This window comes from Callospermophilus lateralis, chromosome X, assembly GCF_048772815.1.
Source record: "Callospermophilus lateralis isolate mCalLat2 chromosome X, mCalLat2.hap1, whole genome shotgun sequence".
In the NCBI taxonomy this organism is placed as follows: domain Eukaryota; kingdom Metazoa; phylum Chordata; class Mammalia; order Rodentia; family Sciuridae; genus Callospermophilus; species Callospermophilus lateralis.
The window spans coordinates 47429803-47441845 of NC_135325.1; the positions used below are offsets into that span (position 1 = coordinate 47429803).

The 12043-nt window shown below is 37.4% G+C and overlaps 1 pseudogene; it reads right to left on the bottom strand.

The window, feature by feature from the left end:
* Positions 1-8814: 8814 nt before the first annotated feature.
* Positions 8815-9576, bottom strand: LOC143638523 (trafficking protein particle complex subunit 13 pseudogene; annotated as a pseudogene).
* Positions 9577-12043: the final 2467 nt, after the last annotated feature.

The following is a 12043-nucleotide window of genomic DNA, read 5'->3' on the forward strand; positions in this document are numbered from 1 at the left end:
ACAGTTTAGTTATTGTGAATTGTGCTGCTATGAACATTGACATGGCTGTGCCCCTGTAGTATGCTGGTTTTAAGTCTTTGGGTATAAACCAAGGAGTGGGGTAACTGGGTCAAATGGTGGTTGCATTCCCAGTGTTCCAACGATTCTCCATACTGCTTTCCATATTGGCTGCACCAACTTGCAGTCCCACCAGCAATGAATGTGTGTGCCTTTTTCCCCACATCTTTTGGCTCCTTTTTTTTAATAAAATGTCTTCTCTTGCCTTGAATAAGTTTTCCATAGATAAATACCAGGATTCAAAACGCTACCTGTTAGAGTTTTTAACTAGAAGAAACATGACCATTCCTCTGAAAAGTGGAAATACAAACTACTTCAGAGGTGATATTTACTCCTAAATATAGTATTGTTCTATGGCTGATATATAAAGCTAATGAGGAAGCCAGGTTGGGGTGGTGCACATCTGTAATCCCAGCTCCTGGGAAGGTTGAGGCAGGAGGATAACAATTTTGAGACCAACTTGAGCAAGTTAAACTAGTCTCAAAGGCCTAGGGACTTAGCTCAGTGGTAGAGCACCACTGGGATCAATCCCCAGTGCTGCCAAAAAAAAAAAAAAAAGAAAAGAAAGTAAAAGCTAATGAGGAACCCTATCTGTATCCAGATTTTATGTTACATGACAGCAAACAAGAAAAGTGGGAAGAAATTATTTGGAGTGTGTTCAGGATCTGAGATCTTTTTTAAAGAACATTTCAACCTATTGGAGAAAAGATGTTTTGAAATAAAGATAAGTTAGATTTTTCCTCTTCTAGGCTGTGACACAAGGCTGTGTCAGTATTAAGTGCAGCTGATTATTAAGCTAGATTCATTTTTTTATAATCATGAATTCTCTTGAGTGCCAGTAGGAATTTTTTTCCAATTTTTCCTAAACATGAATATTAAGATCTGGTAATTACTGGTTTAGAGACACTGGGAAAATTAACCCTTTTAAAGTAACATGGGGCTAGGGCTAGGGCTCAGCAGTTACACACTTGCCTGCCATGTGTGAGGCACTGGGTTTGATTCTCAGCACCATATATAAATAAATAAATAAGAAACACTGGAAATCTTGCTAACAAAGATATAAGAGTGTACATAGTAGGTGCTTAACCAATTTATTGAATGAATGAATGACCGAACAAACTGCCTGGGAGAGTCAAAAGTGAGCAGGAACTCTTCATTTCTACCTTTTTCACATGCCACATTGAATTTAAATAAGGCCCTTCTCTACTTGACTTCAGGCAATAGTAGACTGTCAGACTGAAAAGAACAATTTCTCTGACAAGACAAAGTAGATATTTTTATACTAGGAGTCAGCAAACTACCAACTGCAGGGCAAATTTGGCCATCTCTTTTTGTATGGTACAAACTAAAAATGTTTTTTGTTTTACATTTTTAAGCAGTTATAAGAAAAAAAAACACATGATAAAGACCATATTGTGGCCTGTAAAACCTACTACCTAGCTCCTTAGAGATGGTTTGATGACCTTTGTTTTATATCATTAACTAGGAGATTAACAAAAACTTTCACCATTTTGTAGAAAGTTGAAAATAAAAATGCATGGTTAAGGAAAAGGAAATATGTCACCTCTTCATAAAGTCCTGTAACCAGGCATTACAAAAAATTGTTTTTAAATAAAATAAGTCGCCAAAAAAAAAAAAAACTTGCCAAAATCATGGCCTAGAGCATCACCTAGCTTTTGGTGCTTGATTTAATGTTTATAGAATCATTGTGGATGGAAGTTTCAGTCAGATTTGTTGGGATAGGACTAGAACATTTGCTCCCCTCATTTGTCCATTTCCCCAGAATTAGATGAAATCAGGATGTCTCTAGGTTCATTCACCTTTTGAAATTCACTGTATGTTGTAGAGTAATCCGAAAGTGAGAGGTTGGTTCTCATGATTGACTATACAAGGTTTCTTAAATCTTTTAAGTGGCATGTGTCACTTCCACTTGGATTCTATAGGCCATGGTAGTCACAAAGCCAATCCTGATATCCATGGGGCTGGAACATAAGCCTTTCCTAGTGAGGGGCCCCAAAGGGGGCAAGTATTTCAAGCAGTAATACAATTTATATGAATTCTTTAGAAAATAGAAAAGGAACGTAGCACTCAAAACATTTAAAATTCTCAATTTCACTATTAGCCAAATGCAAATCAAATCAATCATCTGTTGGGTTGAAGTTGAAAAAAAAATTTAATGGATAATTATCCAGTATGAGTTAGGATGGAGGGAAATGAGCAATTTTAAACATGGGATTTTATTTTTTTCCATATTTTATTGATGCATTATAGTTATATATAATGGTGGGATTTATTGTTAAATATTCATATATGCACACAATATAACAATATAATTTGGCCAATCTCATTCCCCAGTATTTTCTCTTTGCCTCCTCCTTCCTCCTCCCCCTGGTCCCTTTTCTCTACTATACTGATCTCCTTTTGATTTTCACCTCCCCCACACACACCTTCCTTTTCTGTTTTCCTCTCTAGCTTCCACATATGAGAGAAAAAAATATGTGCACTGACCTAAGTTTGGCTTATTTTTCTTGACATAATTTTTTAAACTTCCAACCATTTTTCATGTAAATGACATATTCTTTATGGCTTAATACAACTTAATTGTGTATATACCACATTTCTTTATCCATTCATCCATTGATGGACACCTTGGCTAATTCCATAGTTTGCTATTGCACACACTGTTTTTAGTAATGTAAATTGGAATTTTGGGAGAATAATTTGATTGCACCTATAAATTTTTTAAATTTTTCATATATTTATGCAAACAGTTTTACTTCTCAGGATCTATCCCACATACCTGTCTGCTAGTACCTAGTGTTAACAATGACAGGTATATGAAGCCAGTCTAGTTTTCATATCCTTCAGTCCATGTTTCCCTATTCCTCACTTTGGACATTTTTAGAAGTTTCTACTTAGACTTGCTCCAAAATTTCACTATGATACACCATATTGTAGGATCTTTTCACACTTATCCCAGGTACCACTCAATGGGCCATTTCAGTTTGGGCTATCTGATGGTTGTCTTTGCTTATTTGTATTTTTTTTTTCTTCCTGCAAGGTATCTATTGGCTATCTTAAATTGTTTCTCAAACTCTCATGTTTATTGTCACAATTGCCCTATGCATGCTTTCTCATTCTCTCTCTCTCTCTCTCTCTCTCCCTCCCTCCCTCCCTCCCTCCCTCCCTCCCTCTCTCTCTCTCTCCTCTGTTTTCCAGGAGATTTTACTTATGACTAACATTATAGGACTTTGGAAATATGTGGATAAAGATACAGAGACAGAAGACAAGTTGTGTGAAAAAAGTGAAGAAAAACAATGATATTATTAGCTTCTTTTTATTTATTTGTCTTATACTCGACAGCTTCTTTTTATTTATTTGTCTTATACTCGACAGTAGAAAGCTAATCAATTTATTGTACACAAATCGAGCAGAATTTTTCATTTCTCTGGTTGTGCATGAAGTAGAGTCACACCATTCGTTCAATCATACATGTACCTAGGGTAATGATGTCCATCTTATTCCACCATTTTTCCTACCCCTTTACTGCCTCCCTCCCTCCCCTTTGGCATTAGCTTCTTTTAATTAAGCTGAACTATAAAATTTGGTGAGATTCAGCCTTTTAAATTGAAACATGGTAGTTTCATGTTGTTCACATGATACATAATATACAGATGAGACAGAACAAGATAAGAACTAAAAATAAATAATACTTGGAGGAGGGAAGTAACCTAAATTCTCAGTTTTCATAAAAGAGCCAATAGAGCAGCTTATAATAATCAAAAGAGGGTGTTGAAAACCTCCTGGTAACCTGAATGCATCACTGAGACTGCATATTTTCTTATGTCTTTGAGACTCAGGTGCAACACATTCTAGCCTTACTGGTGAACGGATTGCTTTCACTAATACTACCCCACATTGAGCAGCATAGCATGGAGCAAGACTCTATTTACTGGAGTAAGACAAGGTGGTAAGCACAGGACTTTGCCTTAGAAGTGCCAAGTTAGCAAAAGCTAGCAATGAGGAGATCCTAATGGTGCCTATGCCCTGAGCAGTCCCACAGATAAATCCTCTGAAACAGCCCTAATGTTGGGCAGAGCACACAACCCCAGTCTATTTGACCTCTATTTCAGTTAGCATCACCTGTGGCTGGTTGCAGTGGTCTAGGGCCGTAAGTCCACCTTGGCAATAGATAGCCAGTGAGAGTGTGGGCCTTAGTCTTACCCAGCGCTATGCTAGTCTTGGCAGGCTGTGAGTTCATGGTGTGATGCAGCATTGCAGTTTTTGTAACCACAGTGTGGCATAGGAAACTGGGGCTGGTTCCTTCATGGGATACTGTCCAGAGCCAGTAAGAATTCCACAGTGCTTGACTAAAGGTTAGTGACTGTGGATGAGGCATTTGGACCTATCTCAGGCCTAGAAGAGGCTTGTAGGGATGAACTATCTTTGTAGGGTTCTCACCCAATTCATGCTGAACACACCTACTATATATTTGGGGAAAACCTGGGCGTGGATTGCCCTCTAGTGCTAAAACAATAACAACACACCAACAGAGGACTCGTGGCAAACCTGAATTTCAGGAACAATCCAGTGCTGAAATAGCAGAAGTGAATACAAGCTCAGAGAAAATAAGCAGCCGTTTGAATTTCTGGAAAGACAGGCACAAACAAAGCCATATTACAAAGACTATAATAAATGCCTAATCCAATAAGCATCAAGAACTTCTAGGGAACCATGACCTGATATAAAGGTCAGCATAGCATGGAGCAAGACTGACCACATAGTAACCAGTAAGGGGCAATTCTTAGAAAATGTAAAAGAGATTTTTTTTAAAAACTAAATGAACTTTAAGAGAACACAGAGAAATAATTAAATACTACAACAGAGAAACTTGACACAGAGATGAAAGCAATTTTAAAAATCATGAAACTCCTTGAACTAAGAAATATTAAGAAAAATTAAAAATGAGAATTATTTTTTAATTTATTTCTTACATGACAATAGTAGAGTGCATTACATATATAATTACCCATTCACAGCACAATTTTTCATAACTGTATAGAGTATGTTCATGCCAAATTATGCCACTATACATGAGCTCTCTTATTTTTTTTTGCATTACAATTCTTAATACACCTTTATACCACAAAAAAATGAGAATTATTAATAGCACAATAGATCAAACAGAAGAGGGAGATATCTCCATACTACTTGAAGTTGGGGGAGGGGCAATCAACTCTTTCCTTCTTCAATGTGTCTTTTATACTAAAACCAGGAATTATGTTCTCTTACCTGGCTTCCTTAGTTCTTGTGAAGGTAGTTTAGTGCATTAACAGCTGTTTAAATTGCTATGTCTTTGGAGATGATCACCACAAGATCTTAGCTACCACATTGCTCCATCTCCTGGAGTCATTATACTGCTATCTTTAAAGAAACAACTTTATTCTTCAGTCTTTCATATACCTATCAGTTTTTTCTTTAGAAAAGCATTCCAGAAATTATATAATTACTGATTTTTGAGAATGCAAAGAACATCATTTTAAATGATGATGTTTTCCTTAAGGCTTTACCCTTCCACATTGTTTTTAGCATTTAAGCAGTAATTTCTAGGTATAGAAGCAATTTATAAATGAATTATCCATGGAAATAATGGAATTTAGGAGCTCCTGATATGGTTTAGATCTGAAATGCCCCCAAAGGCTCGTGTATTGAAGGCTTGGTTCATAATTCAGCAATTTTCAGAGACAGAACTGTTGGTAAGTGACTGGATTATAAGGGCTCTTACCTCATCGATGGATTAGTCTATTGGTAGATTCATAGCTAATGGCATTATTGGTAGGTGGTGGAAACTTCAGGAAGTAGATTGTAGTTGGAGCAAGTGGGCCTATAGAGGCATGTCCTTATAGGATACATTTTGTCCCTTGTCTCTTCCTATCTATCTTTGCTTCCTGATTGCTAGGAGGTGAGCAGCTTTGCTCCACCACATCCCTCCCCACCACAATGTTCTGCCTCACCACAGACCTAGAAAAAAATGGAACCAAGGGAGCATGGACTAAAACCTCTGAAATCACAAGCCAACATAAATCTTTCCTCCTTTAAGTTGTTTTTCTCAGGTATTTTTGAAACAGTGACTAAAAGCTGAGCACATTTTCCCTGCTATTATTGCCTCTGGGTTACTGTATTATCCCTCTTCCTGCTTTTCTGACTCACTGGCCATGCTTTTATAAATAATCCCTTTATTAAATTTGGCTCTATTCTTTATTTTCCATTGAGAACCTGACTGATAAATAACAGGGCACCCTCGCATGCATGTGCATGCACATGCACCACATATACCTAACACAACTACCCCACAAGTCCCATCATAGACACACTATGACACATAAATAAATATCATCAAATCATGGAACAGAATTTTGCACAGATGGGGACAAAGATTTCTGAGATTTTTGAGGGGAAATTATTAAGAAATCAATGAATCAATGAGAGGGAGAATAAAAACCAGGGGCTAAGTAATAAATGGAGTACATTTAATATCACGTTTGTATGTTAGACTTAACTTTGCGAATGGTCATTTTTATATGTCATTGGTATGTGTGTTGGATTACATACATATAGAAAGTTTTTCTAATGCATTACCATGATCAAAAGCTGAATTTAAATACAATATAACACATACAGGTAAGATAAAGGGTTATTTTTCTTATATTCAAAAACCTTTTATAAACTGATTAAACTAACATAAGCAGCATAAATCAACATTTGGCAGCAGTTAGTAATGTTATTGTAGTCAATTGTTCATCTTTTCCAATATGTCTTAACAGTTTTTAAAAATTTTTTCTTTTAGTTGTAGATGGACACATTTTATTTATTTTATGTGATGTTGATGATCAAACCCAGTGCCTCACATATGCTAGGCAAGAGCCGTACCACTGAGCCACAGTCATAGCCCCTATTTTAACATTTTTTAAGAAAAAAGATTCCTAAGAAACTATCATATTTTTTCATGTAATTAACTATAAAATATTTATACCTTTAATTTTTATGTTTATAATTTTATCCTATTTGAAATACATATTTGTGAATCACATAAAGAAAGGTTGCATTTTTTACCCAAATGGAAAGTCATTTGTTCTGTTTTCAAAACTCATGCTACCATTTTGAAGGGAAAGTTACTTGGATTGCAAGTCCTAGGTCTTTAGTGTACTGGATTTCATTACATAGGGAATAACAATTTACTATAATCAAAGAATATTTTCTATTAATGTGAGGTTTTCAGATTTTTAAGGGTATGAATTTGTGTCTTTTCAATGACTCAAAAAGTAGGGTTGGGCTATCTGTTGTAGTAATAGGGCTCCTCCAGACATGGTCCTGTACCACAATGTTGATTTGTATGAGAGTTTGAGTATGAGAGTGCTCTCTGACCAATGGCCTGTTCCAAGAAAATACCAAGTTTTCATGAGTTTCCAATGTCCCAAATCTTCATGGAAAATCCCATCACCAGTGAAGTTCTCTTTGCTTCCAGCATCCTATAGACTTTATAAAGAAAATCTGTTTTACTAAAATGTATATATAATTCTAATGATAATATTTCTTTTAAAAAATTTATAACTTTAAAAAGTTCTTTCAAGGTTATTTTGCCAAAATGGTGAAATAGGATTTTCTGTAGCATGTCATGGAAACATCAATTCAAACAACTATTCACGCATGAAAGTACTTTCATAGGAGCTAAGGACATCAGATAGCACAGAAGTAGGAAAAGATGTATTGAAAAGGATAGGGGAAAATTATGAATGTAATGCACTTCTCTATTGTGATGTATGTAAGAAATAATTTTTTTTAACTGTCAAAGCAGGATCTCCTTTAATGAGAAAACATACACAGCTAATATAATGTACAGGAGCCAATCAGGGTAAAGGTCAGCAGGGTGGGGAGAATTTACATCTACACCCATCCTACAGGCAGTAATGGGACACAAGAGCTGTCCTTGAGGGCAGAAGGGTTCTGAGCCTATCCTAGAGGTGGTCTGATTCTTCATCACAACCCATGGCAATGCCTTCTGACTAATCGCTAGGTGCTCTCTTAGCCACCTGTGGCCCCAGAACTGGGAAGCGAGTAGCAGCCAGCAAGTTAGGTTTCCTCTTTTCTGATGCAACATGCCCCACATTACATCATGCCCTACATCTCCCCCATTTTGTTTTATTTGCAGGTATTTGCCTTACTCAAGAGTGTACCTGTCCTAGGTTGTCCCCCTCTGGGGATCTTACCCGTCATTGACTACCACTCTGGCTCTTCAGGCAGTTCACCTGCAAGGTCAGCAGACCCAATGGGAAGCTTTAAGGAAGGGAGATGGCTATCGCCTATGAAGGAAACCTTTTTGCTCCCGGGTTACACCTGCATGTCCTGATAGAGGCCATGACCAACCTCATAGGGTCATAATTTTTTAAAAAAGATAGGAAAGTCTGTTTTACATTACCTGCACCACCCCTTCCTCAATACTAGGTAGCAGAGCATGGAGAGAGACAACCCCACATGGACGAGGAGAGACAAGTGAACAAACTCCAAACCTGGCACACTCCAGATTGTTCTTTCTGAAATCAGCATGTTTAATTATCAAAAACATGCAAAATCTCAAAGGAAATGAATTAAAATAATCTGCCCTTATACTTATTGTTAGTTGATCATTTTTTTGCTGGATAAAAGAATAGAAAGTTTTCCTGTGAAACTCTCTTGGAAGCACAGCATTGAAAGGTCTCTTCATTTCATTTTAACAATGGAAGGTACTACAAAGACAATTGCAACATCATCATAGTCATATGTTTTCCTTAATACTTTGTCTGTTATTCGTATGCCAGAAATACTTTGCAGGCCCAGTTTTAAGGACAGTAGTGTTAGGGTAAAGCAGAGAGATGACTTTGTGGACAGCTTTCCAAGATACCTTCCTGAATTTCCACACCAACGAACAGAAGGTGTATCACACATTTTCAAAACCAATTTCATTTTCTTATCACTACAGTTTGTTATCTTGCAGGTAATATGAAAAGGCTCTTCCAGAATTACAGTATCTGGGATTTTCTCCAAAGACAGCTTTATGTTTCCATAAAATGGAGCCTCTCTTTCAAGCTGGATTGTCTGTAGTATTGCCATTTCACCCAGATTTCTTTTCCATAATATATCTAATTTTCCCATATCCATTAGTCCCCTAATAGTACTAGCTTTCTCTGAATATTCTGGCTTCAGCTGAAGGTGGTATAAGTACTGGCGTCCTTCTGTTGATTGCAAAAATGTCCTTGTTCCAAAGGTACACTCAACTTCTCCACCCTGGTTAACAGTATTTAATTCTACTCCAGTGTACATTTCAGATGGCTCTAAGGAAACCTTTTGTATAAACACAGTTGAAGATGACATATTCTGAATCTGGACTTCAAGAAATAAGTCACCCATTTCTGAATTGTAAAACTTGGTTTCAATGTCCAATGGTGAGGAGAAAGAAAATAAGCAGATTTTATTAAAAAACATTCTCTCTCCACAGTAAGTTGAATGAATAGACACTGAAGCCACAGGGACAACTCTTCAACATCCATTACTTGGTCATGAATGACATCATCAATAGAGTTGGCCCCAAGTTCTGCCACTGTAGCCATGGAGACTAAAAGATGTAAGTGCTGAGTGCTTGTATGAAGATTAGGGTTTTCAGTATTGTCTTTACAACTTAATTGCTATCACCGAGAATTCTCATATAACTCTAATCTTTATCTCTTCCTCCGAAATGTAGTTCTGAGGATTTGTGGTGATGTCAATCTTTCCCTCAAATCTTCACAATTCTGGTGGAAATCTACTTTTCATGAGCTGGTTAGAGAAATTAGCAGACATGTCTCTATCTTAACAAGGGCCTGGAGAGTTAATGAACAATTATGCTTAGTAGACAGCATCACTGAGTGTCAGAAAGATTTCCTGTCTGGGTTGATTCCTTTCCATTTTGACTACAATTTTCCTCATTGTTTAAAAATATATCCAGGATTCATTTTAATCAGAGTAATGTGACAGACACTGATATAAGTGCCTTGGAAAGAAGAGTTTATTACTTAAAATTCCCAAGGAAAGAGGACACAGTGCACTTCAGAGGACCACATGAGGAAATATTAGGGTTGATCTAGAGGCAGAAGAAACCAGGGGCAAGTAGAATCACAAGTCATTATTATGGTTTCTGTGGGTAAGACAAGGCAGGACAGGGAGACATAGGACTGACTAGTTTGAATAACATCAGCGGGCTCAGAGCTATAGAAACTGCCCCTAGATACCTAGTGCCTGGCCCTGGAGTAATAACAAGGCAAAGGAATAGTGGCTTAACCTGCAAGAGCTTAGTAAAGGACATAGTTGATAGCTATGGACCCTGAATTTGTTGGTCTGCATATGACAGGTACACTTACAAGGGAGTTGTTTTCTGTATCTAGGAATCAGCTAGCTCTTGTATGGGTAGTCTCTTTGGCAGACCAGCAAGGCCCTGAGTAATCAAAGAATCATCAAATACAATAGCAAAACACAATATACTTACTCACTCTAGTGACTGGCAATAGGATGAGGTATAGAGAGGCTCAGAACAAAGCAAGCAGGATTTTGCACAGAAGAAAGGACTTGGCCTCAAAATAACTCTTTTATCAATCAAAATAATTCCTATATCAGGGTCTGACCTGAGAAGTAGAACCAGTAGGAGATAGATAATAGATAGACAGACAGATAGATAGATTTTTATTACAGGGAATTGACCTACACACTTGAGGGAACTACTTAAACAATCCCTATAATGCTGTCTCAATGGATGGAGCTTTACATATCTACAGAATGGGTCACCTTTCTACCTGATTATCAAAATCTTCCTTTACTTAGATTGCCCTTTGGTGAGAATTCACACAGGACACTAGTATCTTCACATTCTGTGATAATGTGGAGATTTCTATCCTCATATTTTTTCACCAGGCCTCTTCAACTCCTATTTTCCAATCATGTTTTATCCAAATCCTGGGCCTTTCAGACAAACTACTGACCACAGTCCATAGATTGTTTTAGACTCTTACCTCTGGCCATTTCTCCTTCCAGTAAAAGCAAACAAGCAAGTAAGTGCACTGTTTGAAGTTTTATGCATTAAGAAAATGCAGTCCATTTACTGCTGCCCTCTTAGGGCTGCCCCAAAGTTGATTGCTACTGCTATGACTGTTGGGTCATGCATTTGGGATGCTTCTTCATGGTAGAATCTTCTTGAGCCTCATCTTGTGTAATGCTGTTGTGTACACCCAACTTTATAGCTGTATGGCTTGAGTCACAAGACACCTAGTTCATGGTGAAAGGCTTAGATCATGAGCTTTTGGCTCATGGTTGCACATTCAGTCTCTACTCAGTCTCAATAGCAATCCAAAAGTTGTTTTTCACAAGAAGAGTAATTTTCTGCAGAGGATGGATAGTATTTTCCCCAAAGCCTAAGGTTCTGCATGTTATTCACTGTTGTGGTCCCCAAGCAGCATATTTACATGCCACTGACTCTTTAGACATCATGGAATCTGCTGGATTAAGTGGCCCAGTAGCTTTCATGGCATCCTGGACCTCTTGCAGAGGCTTCAATTGTTCTGGACTTAAATCAAATTAAAGTAGTCAATATCACAATAAACAGTATTTCTACAAACTAGAAATGGGTATTGGCAAATTGAAACAAAAATCTATCCCAGATTTCTAGTTTCTGGTGTGGCTTGTAAGGAGTTTAGACATTGTCATCCTGTTTTAACAACAAACAAAAGCTGAACAAACTGAAAAATACTTTTTATATCCAGCAAGAGAATTGAGACCATAGAGCAATAAGTATGTGCAAGTCTGAGAGTTAAAAATGCTAGCCCTGGGCTGGGGATGTGGCTCAAGCGGTAGCGCGCTCGCCTCGCATGCATGCAGCCCGGGTTCAATCCTCAGCACCACATACAAACAAAGATGTTGTGTCCGC